The sequence below is a fragment of the Euprymna scolopes genome, chromosome 36, assembly GCF_053919585.1.
Source record: "Euprymna scolopes isolate OS-2025 chromosome 36, ASM5391958v1, whole genome shotgun sequence".
Lineage (NCBI taxonomy): Eukaryota > Metazoa > Mollusca > Cephalopoda > Sepiida > Sepiolidae > Euprymna > Euprymna scolopes.
In genome coordinates this window covers 70,442,003-70,462,278 of record NC_136517.1, presented here as the reverse complement: position 1 = coordinate 70,462,278, position 20,276 = coordinate 70,442,003, and the positions used below count along the sequence as shown (strand labels likewise).

Sequence of the window (20,276 nt, the reverse complement as noted above, 5' to 3'; positions counted from 1 at the left end):
AATATTATAATCTTCAAAAAGCCTAAAAATTTTCATGTAATTTCATCCTATAGAACCAAAGATATAAGCATTTCAATATGGCTACGAGTGTGTGTGTGTGTGTGTGTGTGTGTGTGTGTGTGTGCATGTATATATATATATATATATATATATATATATATATATATATATATATATATATATACCACCATTTTTATAATTTTATAAGTTCCAAATCTCAACGACTATTGATCAGAATTTAGCAAATGAAAGATTGTTGAAAAGGTAATGACCTGAATTGTGTAGTGGGTTATGTGACATTTGTTCTTAAGGCAGCACATTAAGGGGATCATCCAAAACCTATTTCTGGCATTTTTTTACAGCCATAAAATGTTTCAATCACAGGCTTTTCTTTTCCTAGTTTTGCATATAAATTACAAAATATCTGATATTTCTCCCAAAACTTCTGGCCTTGGAAGGGAAACTAAAACTTTCTGCTACGGTTTCAAATGATCTAAAATAACAGCAAGGGCAGACTTGATTCCAAATATTTCTCGGATGTTATATCTCTCCTCTTTGGTTTTCATACATGAAGTAAATTTCACAATCTATAAGGATTATTTGATACTAGAGATATTCATAATCGTACCCTATTTCCAAAAGAGAGGAGATATAACATATAGGAAATATTTGGAATCAAATCTCCCCTTGCTGTTATTTCAGATCATTTGAAACCATAGCAGCAAGTTTTAGTCTCCCCTTTATCAAGGCTAGATGTTTTGGAAATATATATGTTTTCATGTTTTAGAACGTTTTTGTCTTAAATTCTGCACAATTATGCAGAATGTAGAAACTATGCAGCAATAGAATTCAGCGTAATAATGAAATGAAACCAATTATCTAATAAGAAACCATTAAAATAAGTAATTAATTAATGCTCGATTTCAAAGGAATACGCAAATTAGTTAGCATTCATTTAATCGCTTGCATATTAATTACTTTAAAAATATTAAAATGATATTAAAAAGTTTGCTTTAATAATTTTTAAATATAAAAAGTTACGTTTTAATATCAATGTCAGAGTGAGAAAAAACTCAACTTTATATATATATATATATATATATATACACACACACACACAAGCTACTACTTGGCCTAGCTTGGAGAACAATAAATTCACATAAAGCTACGAAAAGAAATTCCCAAAGTAATTAAAATGGCCAATTTGTTTTTAGAGAAACAGAAAAATGTTGTAACTGATTTAATTATCTGTAAAGTATTTTGTGAATAAATTATTGCTTATAAATAAAATCTTTATGTTACAAAAATCATTAAAATGGCTAACTTGTATTAAGCATAATGAATACAAACTAATTGTCTTTCTCCTTTGACCGAGGATAGAAAAGATACTGAACATTTGATCATGGTTGTAATAAACTGAAGAATCACTGTATTCACAAAATGCAGTTTTTATGCACTAAAAAGCAAATCAAAAGGATGCACATACATTCTTAAGAAAAACATTTTGGAGATTTTATATTTGTTCTTTATAGTCCTCAAATATTTTATTGTTGTGCTTATTTAAAATTAAAGTCATATGAAATAAGAGTTTGTTCAGTGTGGTCAGATATATTACCAGTAACAACAACATGGAACATATTTTTGGATCATGTCTGTTAATATTAACATTTAAGAACCTTAAATATTTGTTATACATAAAATAAACTAAGTTTTGTCAGAAAATCCAGCTTCTGTGAAAATGTTTGGCAAGAAAAACATAAATTCCATCCTGTGAACAAGGCGGGAGGGAACAGATACTTCACTTTGTTCCAATTCAAATTTTTTTTTCTTTTTAAAGGAAGTTGGATTTTGCCCCACATTAAAAATTTGAGCATGTGTCTAATTCTGCGAGAATCATTAACCCCCCCCCAAAAAAAAAACCCACCCAATTGTGAATAATTGTTACTGATTTCTTTTTAAAATTTCCTTCAATTTCTTTTTATATTTAACAAACATTTTTAAAGCAAAATCATACCCAACATGCAATACCAACATTTATTAAAAAAACAAAACAGGCATACACTAACAAATCTATGCACAAAACTGATGAACATGATGACCATCATAAACTGCTGAGTTGCTACTGGCTCACAATAAATACTTACAAACACTAAGAAATCTACACTGTGACTACTACAATTTTGTTTCTAGAATAATGGATTAAATCTAACGTTATACTTTTTCTGACTAGCATTGAACGTTTGGAAATCATGCAAAGCATAAAAAATAAGAGAATATTCATAAATTTTGAAGGCCACTTGCAACATTTAAGACAATAGAGTAGAAATACTCTAAAAAGCAAACTATTTTACTTCAGAAGAAATGCACGTAATTATAAGAAATAAATATCTTAATATTTAATACAAGCAAATCGAAAAGCTTGCATAGATAGCCATATTCCGTAGATGTTTTCTTTTTTATTTATCACAAAAACATTTAATATTGTGACCGTGATAAATGAAAAAGGGTGCCATATTAAAAAATAGTTCTTCATTGGAATAAAATAGTTCTTCATTGGAATAAGTGTCATTTAAAACAAACTGAAGTAAAATACAGTTTTGTATAAAAAATATTGTCAAAGTGACAACAAAAATGAGGTTAGTTAGAAACAAATACTCATTTATCAAATTGCTACACATAACAAACACTGGAAATCCAACAAAATATCTATACTTAATTTCTGTTTCATATATACACTTATATGAAATATTTTTTTTCAAACTTAATTAAATCATGAAAAGAATAATTTAGCATATACTTTGTGTGATTAAAATATATAAGAAAAACATTTGTGTATGTAAATATATGTATATGTGTGTGTATATATAGACACACACATATATATAATAAAAATATTCACTAGTAGAAAGCCATATTAGTAGTTTCTTAAAATTTTGTTTCATTTTAATCTAACATTATATAGATATGTAAAAATAGAAAAGTATTAATTTCATAAGTAGATAGTAATGTGAAATATATATTTAACTATAAACAGCATTTACTTTTTTGTTCAATAATTCATAAAAAATTGTGATTAGAAATGTTGCAACCAGAAATCTATTTTACTTCCTATTTTTATTATATATTTTTCATTGTAATAAGAGGAGGGAGTGTCCAATTGAAAACAATCCTTTTCAGGGTTATTTAACAATGAAACTCTATACACATTGTATACTATTATTGAAGACAAATTGCTATTTTATGTGTTGTTAGGGGAAACGAGTGATATAACATTTTAACTGCTTTGGCACTTAGGGGAAAAGATTTTGCTGTTTGTGTTGGGAAACAATTTGAAACATTGTAATTGGTTTATTTTTATTTATTTTTAACTCAAATACATTCGCCTTCTAATGGAGAAAGTAAAAAACAAGCAAGGAAGGATAAGAAAAAAAGGAAATAAAGAAAAATAAGAGAAAGGAAAAAAGAGAAAGAACAGAAAAGAGAAAAAAGAAAAAGCAAAGAAAACAAAAATAAATTTAAGAATTATTAGAAATATAAAATTGAAGAAAATAAATCTTCATTTACTGATAAAAAAAATGAAAAAAAAAAAAAAAAAAAGATATGTAGTTTTGAACAAAGAAAAAAAATTCTTTATAGAAAAAGAGAAGACAAAATTTTGTTGAAAGTTTATATTTAAATTGAGTGGATGTGACCAAGAAATCTTTATTTAAACAAATGAAGAAATGGAGGTTTCATATGTTTTTTTTTAATGAATTTTGCTAGTAATTTAATAGAAAGTTTTAATTCTTGAGATATTAACAAAACTGATTATTGTATTTCAATTTGAAAGTTAAAATATCACAGTCAAATCGATAAAAGAAAATGTTAATATGTCAAGAATTGAGAAAAATTGACAGACCCATGAAAAAGTTGATTAAAAATTAACTATGAAATGTCTGCTTCTTTCACACACACACACTAATATATATATATATATATATATATATATATATATATATATATATATATATATATATATATATATATATTATACCAAGTAGAGTGCGTGTGCAAAATAAGTAAAACAAAATCACAATTCTTTCACTATTTTGAAAAGTCAACTGAATCATTATGTGAATACAGATAAAAAAAAGTAAATATTAAAAAAAAAAAAAAAAAATAATAATAATAATTATAAGAAATTATACGTTGATACCTTTTACTGGGATTGGAACCGGTTTCTTAGCCATATTCCGTAGATGTTTGTTAAGAGAAGCAAAGAGACTTAGAAAAGAAGAGGAAGAATATCCTGATCGAAAGTTTGTGAGCAGGTAAGAGAAAACTATATATATGCCAGTAAGTACATATATATATATAGATAGATGATGAAGAGAGCAGCAAATTAGTTTCGGCTTTAGCGTCTCACCCAAAGAATATTGTAGCGCTTACTGTAAGCAAAGCAAGAAGTGCTAATAGAAAAAAATGCCTTCTTTCAGAGACTTAGATGTCATCCTCTTCTTCCCACCCAGGTAAGGCCAGGCATAGATGGTGGTGGGCAGTAAATAAAGTAGTATTTAGGACTGGCAATGTTTGAAGTCTCTCTATTCATCTGTATTGGTGGAGTGGGGATAGTGATATATATTTATGTACTTCCTTTGCTGGATTACTTACAGATGAGGAGTCTGGTTTGACTGTTACCTACCTACTGACACACCTTGATTTTGAGGACCCCACCCCCTCTCCCCAACAACCTATTGTTTATATTGGGGCAGAGAAGGAAGGAAAGGTTAGGGTTAAAAGGAATTCGAAGAAAAGGTTAATTCTTCTATTTAGTTTTTCTGAAGGGTCACTTGTTCTGGAAAGATGCACCTGTTGTGATGCCATCTCTTTGAACATATCAAACTTCCTGGCTATCAGTTTTCAAGCTAAACTGTGGGTGTATAGCGTGCTTATGTATCAGAGATATGCAGGGCTGCAGGGAACGATGGCTTCAAATCATGACGCACTTGCTATCTGAGAGCTTTTCAACATTTGTTTTCATTTTTCCTCACAACTTTTATTCAAAGGCAAATGCGGTAAGACACCACATTCGTTTTTCAGATTTTTAGTCTCAATGTAATTTATAAATTTTATGTTGCAAAAAGAAGGAAGAGCTGATTGTAAGATTTCACAATTAGCAACAGCAAATATTTTTTCTTTCTACACGCATATGCAGAGTTGTATGGAAATACACTTATGGCAATTACAATTAGATTAAATTTGAGAATGAAACAAATGTTTCTTTGTAGTTTACTTTAAGTATATTTTATTATCACTATTCCAAAGCTTTAATAATATATTGAGTACTATTGAAGCATATATATGTAATATATTATATACATGTAATAATAATAATAATAATAATAAATAGTAATAAATTTTTATTATATATATATATATATATATATATATATATATATATATATATATATAAAATTTGTCTTTACATAAGCAGTAGTTTGGTGCTACACAGTCATGAGCATGTTTCGGTCTACCAGTATTTACTAACTAGAGACCTCTTCAGGCAACAACCCTTATTTTCGAATATATATATATATATATATATATATATATATATATACACACACTATAAAAATACCCATTTCTGGACTTGCTACAGACAATAATACGGCATTTGTTTTAAGTTTTACTTTTTTCTTTTCTTTTGGGGATAGGGTATGGTTTCGGTGGCACCTCTCTAAATGGTAAAGTTTACAAACAAATGTACCCACGTTTACTCATTGTGTTGCGTAGAATAACTGACATAAATAAATTTAAGATTTTACCAAACACATACACACTATGCTCATGTGTGCACCGATTCATTGAAAAATGCAGTTCTTAACCCTTAGGCTACGCTGGCTGTTAAATTTTTAACACCTAGTTTTTACTATTACAAACAACTGCAACAGTGGCTTCTCCAAGGACCATGGAATTCTTCTTTTCCCTAACTGCATTAATCAATGAATGAAATCCATGTTTGAATGTTTGTATTGTTTTTTGATAACATTTTTTTTCAAAGACCCTAGACTTGATTTTATGTGATGTGAAAACATTCACACCATCGTAGGCACTGTATGTAAAAATACCATCATAGCCCAAGGGTTAATATAACTCCTAATTTGATGTAGAGCAATAATTTTCTCAAAATTTTTTGTATTTAACTTATTTTAAAAGATTGGAGAAGGGGGGAGGGATCACAGCTAAATGTAAACATTAAACAAAGAAGAAAAAAAAATTAAAAAAAAAAAATCACTCAATATATTTTCTAGAATATATATTCCAAAATTCATAATTTTTATTCCTACAGAATGTTTTTAGATGTCCCTTAAATTAAAAATCATTCATTAAAAAATAAAGGTAGGGAATAACCATGTGCAGCTGCTGCCACAAAATGACATAATCAAATGGGAGAGAGGTGGAGAAGAGACAGGGGATAACCGTTCACAAAATGATGAAATTGTCCTTCAAATAAAAAAAAAGGGTGGGGGTTGAAGAGATTCCTTATGACACATATCTAGATTGCTCATAATTTGGGGGTCTATTTACCATTTACTACTGGTATAGCTATATTACATATACTGCCATTTACTTGTTCAAGTTCTGATGTGTCTCGATTTGGAGAGATTTGTTTTTTTTTTGTTTGTTTGCATTACATATAAATATAATACATATATATTAAAGCCTAGTTAATCTAAAACTTTTTTTCTTATATATTTTAAGCACACAAAATACATACTAAAATATTCTTCAGTTTTAGAATGTTTGAAAAAACAATCTATTTTAATTAGTCTAATTAGCCATAATTTGCATCGAATCATCATCTTAAACCTGTTTATTACTCTCACCCTCTCTCACTAAATGCTGTTATATCCATCCCCCACACTCATATTTTTTAGTGTCATCAGTTTAATATCAGTCAAAGTTAATAAAATTGACTATAAAATAGAAAATTAAAATAACCTATTACTAACAGTAGAGGATATCACAAGTATTGATATTATTTAACCAATAACTGATGAGAGAAAAGAGATATTGTTAACAGAAAGACTAATTTAGAATTTAAAAAAAAATGACTTTAAATATAATTAGGTTTGCAAATTTGCACAATTTTCCATTCACTCTGGAGTGTGTGTTTGACAATAATTTTATGAAAAATTTAGATTGAAAAAAAAAATTTTTTTTTTTTTGAAAAGGAGTTACAGCTTGAAATTAAAAAACAAAAACAAAAAAACAACAAAATAAAACATTATCAAACTGTTTTCAACCAAATTGCATCGTCACCACTTTCATATATCATGGCAAAACCCACTAGGGCTCCTCTTTAGGTCACATAGAATCTATTAGTTTATAGACTAGGTTTACAAAATCCATGCGTATAAAATAAATTAAGTAAAAAGCAAATCATATACCGAACGTTAGTTTCAGATCAAAATGACTAGAAATGATTAGAAAAGGGTTGATATGCCATAAAACAACCCCAACAAACAATGTTACTCTAAACTTATGATATTGACCTCATCGTCTACTTATATTTTCTCTCCTATAAATGTTTACATATTTTATGTTATGATATAATTGAGATTCCATGTTTTTCTCTCATCACAAAGTCTCACCCTTCTTTCTGACAACCTCTACCAAATAAATAAATCCATGTAAATAATATATAAATTTGACATCTTTTGGAAAGGGGGGAAAAAACTTCATGTTTTGAGCTATAATTAATGCATTCTGAAAAGTGCATCTCTTCTGTACACCACACATAATTGTTCATGGGGTTAAAATCAAGTGAATTGGAAACCAGATGTCCAGATTGAAGTTGCGGAAGTGATCAGACAGCAACTTCTGGGTTTTCCTGGAGGTGTGACATGGAGCAGAATCCTGTAACTTCATGCAGGACCTTCTTGTAACCACCTGGCCACCCAGCACTTGTAAACAATGCGTAGCAACTCAATATAGCCTTTTGTTTCGTATGTGCTTTTTTGAATAGGGTGACATGATGTGAACTTCATTGGAAACACACAATGATGTACACGACTATATAGGTTTGCCACCTGCTATCCTCACAGAAGTTTTTCTCACCTGAGAACTAGGGTGTCCACAGCTCAACTTTGATCTTGTTGAGTTTTGTGGCTTTTCGTAAAGTAATTCTCCTGGGTCTTGGCAGTGAGTAGTTGGCCCCTTACAACTACTACTAAAAAAAGAAAAAGAATCTAACAGAAATCATACATGATAACATGTTGCACCAAGTTAACTGATAGGTTAGACAACAGGCTGTGAAACTATAAATGACTAATCTATATTTATTCTAATGCCATTATTTATATCAGCTGCCCCCACCCCTACTCTACATGGATGTTACCTCCTTCACTCTGCAATATTTAGTAAAAAAATTGGCACTCTGACAAAAGCACTTCCCCATCTAACATTCTTTGAATTAAAAAATGCTATTAAATGAAAAATCTTGGACGAATGATGCAAAAAGAAATTCTACTAGTCAGCCATCCAATAATATCTCTTCCTTTCTCACTCAAAACTGTATCTGAATAAAATCATATATATATATATATATATATATATATATATATATATATTAGAGGTGTCTATTTCTACAACAGCCTTTCAGTCACCAGTCACACTTAACTTTATAGGACAATATTTTTATGGCTAAATGCACAAATGGGTAGCCTTCAGAGGAATGTTTTTTTCAACTAAATACTTGGTGTTAAGATATCAGAAAAGGTTCCGTTGATAGTGACGATAATATCACTGCATAGTTCATCTTTCTGCATAGATCAGTTGAAAATACTTGAATGTAATCAAAAATATATACAACAAAAAACTAGATGTAAAGTACAGATTACATTACTGGGCCCAGAAATGCGTTTATTTTGTGGAGGGCTTTAAAGTGATTAAAATTTGCTGAAACATTGACAATCCATAAAATTTTGTGCCATTTACCAATGTCGTCCATTCTATTAAAAATCAAAAATTTCAAGCTATTTACAGTGCATCTTTATATTTCTTTATAAAATGTAAAAATAATGATGAGATATGTGCATGTCTTTGCATCAAAATCATGCAACAGATGACAATGAGAAGTGATGGGAGGGGAGGAATATATTTAACACACAAGTCTCAAATTCTTAAAGCTGGGAGTTCAATCTCTGTACAGGGCAGTGCATGTTCTCTTTAATCACATCTAAAAATATCACCAAGCAATATCCGTAAAGAAACTGGCCATGTAAGCAGTTCATTGTTTGAATTCAAATTAATTCTACCATAATAAACAATTTTTCAAAAAATTGTTTTCGATGCTTAATTTGCAAAAAATGTAATATTTCTTAATTTTTGACAGAACAGATACTTTCATCTGTATCTCTACTATTATAGAAAAGGACCATTGTCTGTGTGTCTGTGAGTTTGTCCCCTGTAGACTCCAAAACGGCTGAGTCGGTTTTTTTTTTTTTAAATTTCACATAAATGTACCTTATGTGTCTGGGGGTGTTTTTAGATAGGTTTTGCATTGAAATGCCTCTGATAATTATCGAAAATCGATAATAAAAAAACATAGGTGGAACAGTCTGATTTTGACCAAAGTTACCATTTTTACACAGTCTAACATCACAAATTTATTTGAGAACCTTTATCATCGTACTGACATGTCCAGTATATAAAATCAACAGTAGGTTCTTTGGTATGGCAGGGGCATGTTTAAAATGAATGTTTTTGTTCAGAGCACAACTGAAGTATGATACTTGACTTTTGCATTTTAAGCTTTAATTCAAGCCATTATATATAAAAAATATATTTTATAAAATCAACACTAGGTTCTCTACAGTGCAATGTAAACTACAATGTATTGTGGATTAAGTAACTGCGGGGAGGTATGTGAAGCATCGTTCTAGTGCACTGTGACGTGTTCCCTAACTAAAGCAGACAATCGATTTGATTGAAATATGGGCGATTTCACCGATTTCGATGACAAAAATGTGTGAAACATTTGTTGAGCATTAGCCAATCCCGGGCAACGTCGGGTCTCTTTGCTTATATATATATATATATATATATATATATATATATATATATATATATATATGACTATTGCCTCTGCTTCACTTTTTTCATCCTTATACAAAAAGGATAAAAAATATTTCTAATCACAACAACAATAATAAAAGACAAAATACTAGCCAACTTTTCCATTTATTTTCTATACATCCTCTCACATTTTATCAGTACTTGAAACTTAATCAACATTTTTATTTGATTACACTTGCCTTATATTTTCCTGAACATTTAAAATATTATCGCTACCATGTATATAATATTGCTGTCATCATTTATTGAAATTCTGTACTGTTGTTCTTGATAAATATTGTAAACATTCGATATGATAGCTATGACACTTTTCAACAAACACTGTTTAACATGGGATTTGAAATGTGAAATCATTAAACATCTTTTCTGTCCAGAGAATACAGTGATAAGAATTTCATTTTAAAAGTCAGATAAGAAAATGTCAAAAGTATTGTTTTCTTTTTTTTTGTTGTTGTTAACATTAGTTTAAGCATGAAAGATGAATGGAATGTTTGATTCATTTAACAGGCAAGAATTTTAGTTAAGATCCCTGAAAGGAATTTATATGCTTTGAAAAAGAAGCCATCCAAACTATAAACAATTTGGTAAAAACAAGAAATATCATCATACCTAAGACTTTGCATGAAAAACAAATGTACAGATGAAATACTACAATGAGCCTTAATTGGATACTACTACTAGCAATTTTCCAGAAATAAGATGCTGCTATTTATATTATTTTAGGTTTTGAAATGTTGTCCTTATCTTGGTTGGGGTCATGTTCATAACATTTTGGCAGCTCTATTCTCCGAACTTCTCAGCTGAGGTGGCTTTGTTAAATTCTACAACTTTCGGACTGTTATCCTCATCATTGGTGCTTTTTCTCATAGTCAGAAACTTTCTGTAAATTTTGAACAGAACCAAAGGATTCTGCTCCAAATTTAGGAGTAAAATGTTTTTCCCAGAGGATTAAATAAATTGTTTATTTGAATATTCTTTTAAAATCTCTTTTCTTTTATCACGGAAAACTCAAAATTTGATAAACAGTAACAATATGTAGTATTTAACCGACATGATGATTTGAACTCCTGTTCTCATTTTGGATGTTATTCTCACATTCTGACCAATGTAACTTCTGATCTTCAAATATATTTTCCAACTTTAACAAGATATACCTAAAGAAGGTCGTAGTATAAATTGACTGAAACGTTGTGTGAATAATATTCAGAACTAGCAGGACCTGTTAATCAGTGGTTGTCAGCTTATTTTTCTGCCTCTCTCACTCCCACTGTTTGTATCTCTCTATCTGTAACTTTCCCTCCCTCCAAGTAACTATAAACAAGAGTTGTATCGCGTAGCTGGTCATGATGTGTTTTGTCAAGGATTTATTTTTTGTGAGTGTAATATTTTCACAAATAATTTAAGTTCAGAGTTTCTAAACGGAAAAAGTATGTGAATAATAAATCAAACATAAGATTATTGTGCATGTACCAAAAATGGTGGTGTGTGTTGGTAATAGTTCATTTATTTGGTGGAATAACCAAATGTTAGAATTGTAGAATGAATATCTCTCATCCAATCAGCGGCGCCAGATATTTTAAAGGGAGAAATCATTACTTGTGTTGGATGGAAGAGGTAAGAGTATGTGCTTGTGTTAGAAATCTGTAGTAATTTAATAACGGTTGACACACAGGAAAGGAAGAAAAAGTATAAATGCACTTGGTGTAGAATGGTGTTGTAAGAATAGCCGGTAAAATGAAGGTGAAAATTTAGCTACTTCCTCTTTAGGTTAGGACGATGATGATCATGGCGCTCCTCGGAATAATAGTAATATTCAAATATTACGAAGTAATGTGTATGTAATTGCATTCTATAGCTAGATAACGTAATGGCTTATGATGTAAACATAGTAATTTTCTATGTGCCATGTGTTGTTGTCAACCTATGACAGTTTCATCCAGATGGGAAAAATTGCGTCTACTTAAGAATAATCCAAATCATCAATTGTAATCTTCAACCATAATCAAATATCTAAAAAGAAAAAGATTCAACCTGAAATTCCTCAAAGGATACTATCGACTATGATGGAAGGCACCTGAAGTAGCTCAAGAGTAGAATGGATAAAACAAAACATAAAAAGGTCAATCCGAAAACAGTTTCACGGTAAAATCCATCAAATTGTAAAACGATGGAAAGAATTCACATTAAAATTTAACTTTTTAAAGTAAATTATAATTTAAACAATTTTATTCAATTAATTCAAATACCAAAAAATAATTCAATTAAACTTGATAAAAATCTGATTGAAAAAGGGACCAGTATGCAACAGCTGATTACAAAACTATATTATTTAATATGGTTTCTTATTGAAATAAAGAAGCCAAAACCTAAAAAGCATTCATGGGATTTAAATTTCAACATTTCATAAGATTGACTTAATCATATTTTTTTAAATGGCAAATTCTTTCATTAAATTATTTAAAAAAAAACATGTAAATATTTTAAACAAAATTTAATGTTAACAAATTCTCAGAAGTTTTCAGGGTTAAATTGAAACATTACTTCACCTGTGTCTTTCAGTTCATTGAGACCCATGGATATACTAAGAGTACCCCCCCCACTCCCTGTCAGTTCATTCTTCACTCTCTTTCACATATGCAATCTGTGCATACTGACGTGTGTGTGTGTGGGGGGGGGGGGAGATTCATGATAATCCCAAATGTGGAAAAAGATTCAAAGATAGGAAAAACCTATGAGTGACAAAACTATGTAAAATTTTGTCAAGGAAATCTAAAGAAGGGCAAAAGTGATTTTGACAGAGAAAGCCAGGATAAATAAAAATCCATTTTCTAAAAAAAAAAAAAAATCAAAAAGGACAGTGTTTATTAGATAGAGCCGAAGGATGAAGAAAAGAGAAAAGTAGTTGACTGAAAATAGCAACAATTCACTAGTTAACAAACAACAACAAAAAGAAACACCCCAATAGAGATGAGGAGAAAGAAGGAAGGGCTGTTTGTTTCTATAATCTGAAAAAGTCACAAAGTGAAAACTGATACCTTATTTCTAAGAAGGATTTTAAGGCTATCAACCATGTAAGGGCATTTCAAATAAGGTTACCAACAAGTTTTTAATAATTTGTGGATAGAAATCTTTATTTTATAGTATGATTATTTGGCTTTTGAACATCAACTATTTTAATCTTTAATCTTGATCAGTTATTAATAAGAAAAACCGTATATATTCCCAACTTGTGGGTTGAGCTCTCAAGTAAGACAGCATAAAGCATTTTTTTGTGAATCAAGCTCACTGGTAGCTGGTAATGTAATCACATAAAATCATTATAATTTCCCTTATTTTTGTGACTAGAGAGTAAGATCTCTTATGAATATCAGCCTGAAACACTTATAACTGGCCACACTGAATAACCATGATACAGGGAAACAACTGCATGTGAATGACATGTATAACTTCAAAACAGTTAAAATAAATTTAGGGGATATCTTCCTAGATCTTATATATAAGTGACCTTGTCTGTCTGAGGAATGGTCTCTACCACACTCTTGTCAATTTTTGGTCTACAGATTTAAAATTGGATATATAGGGGATTTGGACCTGTGCAACAAATTCGATTTGGTTTTTAACCAGTAAAAATAGCTGCTAAGGGATCAACACTGAACAAAAAATGGAGCTTGAAAGGCATAAGTTGATTGAACATGTTATTTTTACACATGTGCAAATATACATTTATATCTTTAACATTATTTTTAAGTTTTTGGCTGTGCATGGATTCAGGTTAAATGGTAACGAGTAAGGTTTGAGAGCTATGTTTCAGTTTCAATTCTAGCTGATAGCACCCAAGTTTCTGAAATCATTACTATATTGGTCACAATATAATAATCGATAGAAAATTGACTATAATAAATACAAAATCTGCATGACTTAAAATATCTAATCAAATTAAATATCTAATTAAATTAAAATATCTAATTAAATTAAAATATCTCATTAAATTAAAATATCTCATTAAATTAAAATATCTAAGTAAATTAAAATATCTCATTAAATTAAAATATCTCATTAAATTAAAATATTTAATTAAATTAAAATATTTAACTAAATTAAAATATCTAATTAAATTATCTCATTAAATTAAAATATTTAAGCGTATTTTACAATTAGAAAGATGCAGAAAAAATATGCTTGTACAAATACTTTTTAATTTTTTCATTAGATCAACCTTTCAAAGTAAGAGCTCAATGATTGCTAACATATAAGCAAAAGAGAGTGCAGACAATATTAGGTTAAATTTAAGTGAGCAGCATTTTATTTTACTGGTACATTTTTACGGACTGTTTCACTAATAAGCTACTAACTGAAATTAACATGTCAATTCAGGAATTTGGACTATGGGCTCCTGAGGAACTAACGTTTTACTTTAGAAACATACATTGTAAAGCAAAAATATATGATGATAATTATGGAAATAATACAATGTAATGGAAAATGAGAAACTGAAAATTAATTGTTTTGTCTTTATTTCAAAATTTTCTCAAGATGAATGATTTCAAGAAAAACAAAAATTAATATTTGAAAACATGTAGTGCATCTCAGACATGAAAGGAATGATTCTGTCCATGCCATAGACACACTACATACTTTGAATTTTAACGTCCGTTTCATTAAAGGAAAAAGAAAACATTCTTTTCACATCATAGACGCACCAAATATTTTCAAACACTGATTTATTTTCCTCCAAATCAGTCATCTTGAGAGCCTTGAAGATGAAATTTTGGTGAATTTTTGTTTACCCCCCCCCACATACATATATTCCTTTTAAGCAACGTTGAGCCTGGTCTGTACTAAAATGGGTGACCATCTGGGAATACCAGGTGCTGTATGTTCTCTCTGCTCATTTCAACATTGTGTTCGAGTTGTACTGAACTTCTCCTTGCCACTGAACTCGAGCAGTGGACAATTCAGGAGGTGTGGTTGGGATTGCGCAACCCTTTCCTCACAATTACATTTTCAGCTATCATTACAGGGGGCACCATTGTCTTTAAGACTAGACGGACGTGATAATGATATCTACGCACACGCATATATTCGTTTGTATGTGCGTAGATCAATGTAAATGCTATTTTATATTAATCATGCTGACCACTCAAAACTTTAAGATGGTTGGATGCATCTAAAATAAGATGGGGGTCATTCAATCTGATTATTCAATGATGTCGATGATATTTCCAACTGATGCGTTACAGGTTGACTGAGAGACAGAATCGCTTCTAGAAATGCTTAGACACATTTAAGAAAAGAGATCAAAGTGCAATTATTGAAATTGTAATCAGCAAAAAGTAAAATGTTATCACATTCTAAAGCATTGTTTTTCTTCGTTTAATCAAGTGGCAGCATTGACAAATCTTTTGATACGAAAGACAAAGTATCGAAGGAAATTAATCTGATGGCTCCTCATACCAATCAATAACAAAAGGAAACAACAGAATAACACAAAATTTGATTCATCTCTCTCGCAACATATGAACTAATTTATCAACCCTTTCTTCACAATCTCAAATGATTCGCATTCTTCAGATCAAAGTTTCAAGATTCCAGGAATATGACCTCGTCTCTTCCCCATCCAAAGAAGCCATTTGAAACGTTTAAATTGTGTGGAAATATATAAACAAAACAATTAAATATTACAAAAAAAAATATATATATATTGAAATCCAAGAATGAAAAAGAAAACTGATCCTAGTGGTTTGCTAGCAAGGATTTATTTTTTTTATATGACAGGAGCAAAGTGGAAAGTATGTATTGCCCTTTCATTCCAAATCAAAAAAGAACTTAATTTAAAAAAAAAAAAAAAAAAAAAGAAACGCCTAATTCAAAGACTTCAAAATCAAGTTGGAATTCTGCAAGATGTTAGCAAATATTTAAATCAGTTCTGATTGCCAACATACAAAGGGTGCTCAGGAGAAAGTTGACACTTTTTTTTTTTGGGGGGGGGGGAAGAAGAGAAAACAAAATGTCTCAAAATAAAGGAACTTTTACCAAATATATCCCATGTGAAGAAGCAACCTTTCCATCATATCATCAATCTGGAGCAGGTGTCCTTCAAGACATATCAGAATATCAGTTTGATCATGACAGCTTGTTCTCATGTTACGGGCAATATGATTGCCATTATTCTCAAATCTGCACCAAAAATAATAATCCATAAGGTTGCAATCAACTAGTCAGAAGGGTGGGAGTGGGGCAGATGTTGTTAATGGTGAAGTTATGGAGATTCTTGGTCATTTCTGAAAAGTCCTGCTGTCACATGGTCTTCTTGCAGCCACTCTTCCTCATATACTTTACAACAATAGCCATCTGAATTTAGTCAAAACTGTAGAGTAGAATGACGGTCTTTGTTTCCAGCAAAGACTATCAGTTTGCAGGGAATTGGGACTTTGTGAATTGAAAGCTAGTCATCTATGACAACTGATTGTAAGAAGAACAAGAGTATCTGCTGATCAACTGGATGCTTGATTGTTGACCTTACTAAGATGCTTCTCTTAGGTCTTGGCTGAAGATCCTCACTCAGCATTTATTTTCATAATCATCACTCCGACACTCATCTTTCTACAAAAGTCTGCATTGCCTCCCCCACTCACAAATTTTTGGACCCATTTTATTGTTCAAACAAAATTTTATTGTTCAAACAAAATGCCTACTATGATCTTTCTTGTGAGCTGCTTCTTCCAGGTTTCTGTTGCAACCTTCCAGATCACACTTCACTTCAATATTTTGGTGCTTTCCAGTCATCCATACTTTTCAATCCTTCATTCCACCAATAGTAGACAAAAACAGCCATCCATTACACTTTACTGCTAGTAAATACTTGAAATAGTTCTGAAATTAAAAACTTATCAAATTTGCCTTCAGCACCTAGTAGTATCATGGCCCCTTGAAATTCAAAAATGATTTGGGGGAAAAAAAAAAAAGCCAATAAAAGCTAATTTCTGAAGTAAATTAAAGTAAAAAAAAGAAAAAAAAAGAAAAAAAGTAAAATATTACAGTTTACTAGCAGGCTGCCCAGCATTGCCCAGTTGTAAAATAGGTTTACGTATGATATTTTAATTCATGCAGATTTTGTACTTATTATTACAGAGCAAATTCTGTATGGATTGTACCCAGTGATGATTTCAAAAGTTGGGGGGGGGGGGAATTACTTTGGTGCCATTAGCTGGAATTGCAACCAAAACATTCAGCATTCCAACCTTAGTCATTATTTAGTGTTTCAGCCTGCATTATTATCATCCGAGTTATTGCTAGATGGATAAAAAAAGAGTAAAAATTAAACGACTTCAAGCTAAAAATGCATGCTCAAAAGTTAATTGATTTACTCCTACTAAGGTCAACTGTTTTTTTTTTTGATTCCTTTAGCATCTATTTTTACAAGCTAAAAACCAAATCGAAAGTGTTCCTGAGATCCAAATACCTATATATCAAGTTTCAAGTTTGCAGACCAAATAATCAGAAGAGTTTGGTAGAGACATTTTGCACACATACACAATGTTATATATCTGTGTGTGCGCAACAACATTTTTATCTTAAATTTTACACAATTATGCACAGGTAGAAACTATGCATAAAAAGACTTAAGCGTAATTGTTAAATGAAATCAATCATATGATAAAAAATAAATAATTAATTAATAAACGCTCGTTTTTCAAAGGAATATGCAAATTAGTTAACCTTCATGAAGTTGCTCGCATATCCATGACCGAGTATATGAAGTTTGTTTTAATAATTTTTTGAATAGAAAAAGTAGACTTTTAATATCAGTGTCAGAGTGAGAAGAAAAAAACCAAAAAACTCAACTTTATAAGTAGATTGATTTGTGCTGCAAAACTAAAAGAAAACTTATTTTTCGATCATGCCATTGCATCAAGTAAGTTTATTATAAAATGGAAACAATTTTTTTCTTTTTTAGCTTATTTTTATTAACAAGCTGCTTTTTTTTTTTGAAGAAAAGCCATAAATAAAAAATAAAAGTTGTTGGAAATGATCTTCTATGCAAGCAAACAAAAAGAACATTACATGTTTATATTTAGAAAACCTTTTAATATGGAGGGTCGCAAAATAAAGCAACTTAAAACACATCAGGAAGACAACCAACACCTGTGTCATGGAACTCAACAACAGCAAACAGAGAGAAACAATCTCGGTCAAATATTTATGCTTATTGGCTGAAATACTTAATACTGATTGAGTATTTTGACAGAATTAACCAATCTTGATTGGTTGCCATTTCTGGACTTCAAACAATTGGAAATAGTCACCTCTGGAAGCTGAGCACCTGTTGGCATCAGCAACATAAAAAACAACCCAAGAACAGTTAGAAGCAACTTGCCAACTGAACCCTTGTTAGTCATAACACTACTACAAAAACTTCTTGTGGACCAAGAAATTTATTAACTGCACCAAATCGTTGCCATCCCTAGATTTCTGGATTAGAGACGGGTGGTCAATTAAAATGGGTAAAATCAACTATTTAAAAAATAAGTTGAATGAAGACGTGAAGAAGAAAATAAAATTATTTAGATTTAATCTGATGTAAGAAACGGGATGCAACAGTCGCACCAATCATAATCACTGTAACAATTCCTAAAGTTTGATGACTAGAGCAGCTGGCAATCTGCAGGGAATCAGAAGCATACAAATAAAAGCAGCTGAAGTACTGAAGAGACTTGCTGGCACTTGAATTCCAGTGGAAACAGTCGCTTTTGTTGTTGTTGGGATAATAATAATAATAATAATAATAATAAGATATAAGAGAGGAAGAAAGGCAGGGAAACAGAAGCAGAGAGATATAGATAAACAAGTGGCGAGAGAGAGACCTTATTTACTTGCCTCCTAACGATAGCAAAGTTAGACACAATGTTACTCTTTAATGTGGGGAAAATTTAATTCTTACAAAATGATCTCTCTAGATTAGAAACAAAAATAAAAATTACCTCAGTTTGGATGGATTTCATATTTGACTGAGAATAAAACAAATATGACAGAGTATTGCAAAAAAAAAAAGGGAGAGGCAAATATTTACACGATTATATATTTTTGTTGATGCAGTTCATAAAAGCACTTAAACTTATAGACAGCCAAAAAATGGAAGAAAAACCAAGTTTTTTTTTTAAACAAATTAAAATCTATTATTCTTGAGCAACTTTTTTTTCGAGAAAGATAAAAGCCTAAATTTTATCATGTTGGAGACAACTCCTGCATCTAATATCACGCTTGGTCGTTTGGACCTTGTCTAACCATCGAGACCAAGTGTGTAGTAGATGCAAGTCCCTCAGACTTTAAACTAAGTTAAGCACAAATCACAGCAAAAAGGAAAAGGAGGAGATAACAACTGTTTGTAAATACAAACAAGTGTGTGTAGACCATTATGGTCTTCTATAGGTGAGGTAATAGCACGTAACAACAAATTGCTGAAAGAAATTATTGTATTTTTAGCAAAATGTGCAGTTATTTATCAATTTTTTCTTTTTGGTATTGATTCTTCAAAGCATTTCCTATTTAATGGTATATTAGCAATATTGGGCGCACTAAAAGAAAATTAATTTATTTTCCAAAAATTTAAAAGTAGTGTTTTCATAAAAATAATGAAAATATATTCTTTTGTTTTTTGCTAATCTGAAAGATAATGATGATTAACATATTCAAATCACAAAAGATGAAAAATTAAACACATTAAAAAATCGGATTTTCAACCTTAAAATCTGATATGTGTGCAATTGTTTTATCTACAATCCTCACACTCTCCACAATACAATATATTATGTTTAGTTTCGGCTAATTATTTTAGGCATATTTGTAACCACAAATAAAGAAAGGGGAGGGGGTTGTAGGAAAAAATATATGTATGAAAACAATAATACACGATTATAAAGCTCATTCTTCACTTAATAATCGGTGAACATTTTGTATTGACTGGATAATTACTTGATTTTTGGTAGATTTTTAAAGAGAGACTGTCAAAAAATACCTACTCCCTCCTTCTGTTTTGGATGCACCTAGAAACTTACAAAACGAATTTATCCCTCTGCTAAAATTTTTTTTTTCCTTTTGCATAATAATTAAATTTGGTGTCAAATCTATAGAATTTCCAATACCATAAATTAAAAAAA

The 20,276-nt window shown here is 30.3% G+C and overlaps 1 protein-coding gene and 1 long non-coding RNA gene across 16 annotated transcripts in view; one reads left to right on the top strand and one right to left on the bottom strand.

Moving 5' to 3' along the window:
* The window catches only part of LOC145260568 (uncharacterized), a 504,115-nt gene that overhangs the window by 188,286 nt on the left and 295,553 nt on the right, over positions 1-20,276 (bottom strand). The gene's annotated exons all lie outside the window — the stretch shown is intronic.
* Positions 4,173-20,276, top strand: part of LOC145260569 (uncharacterized) — a 239,274-nt gene continuing 223,170 nt past the window's right edge. Inside the window, exon 1 of the long non-coding RNA XR_013864333.1 lies at positions 4,173-5,054. This is a non-coding gene — a long non-coding RNA (uncharacterized LOC145260569). The remainder of the gene's footprint in view (positions 5,055-20,276) is intronic.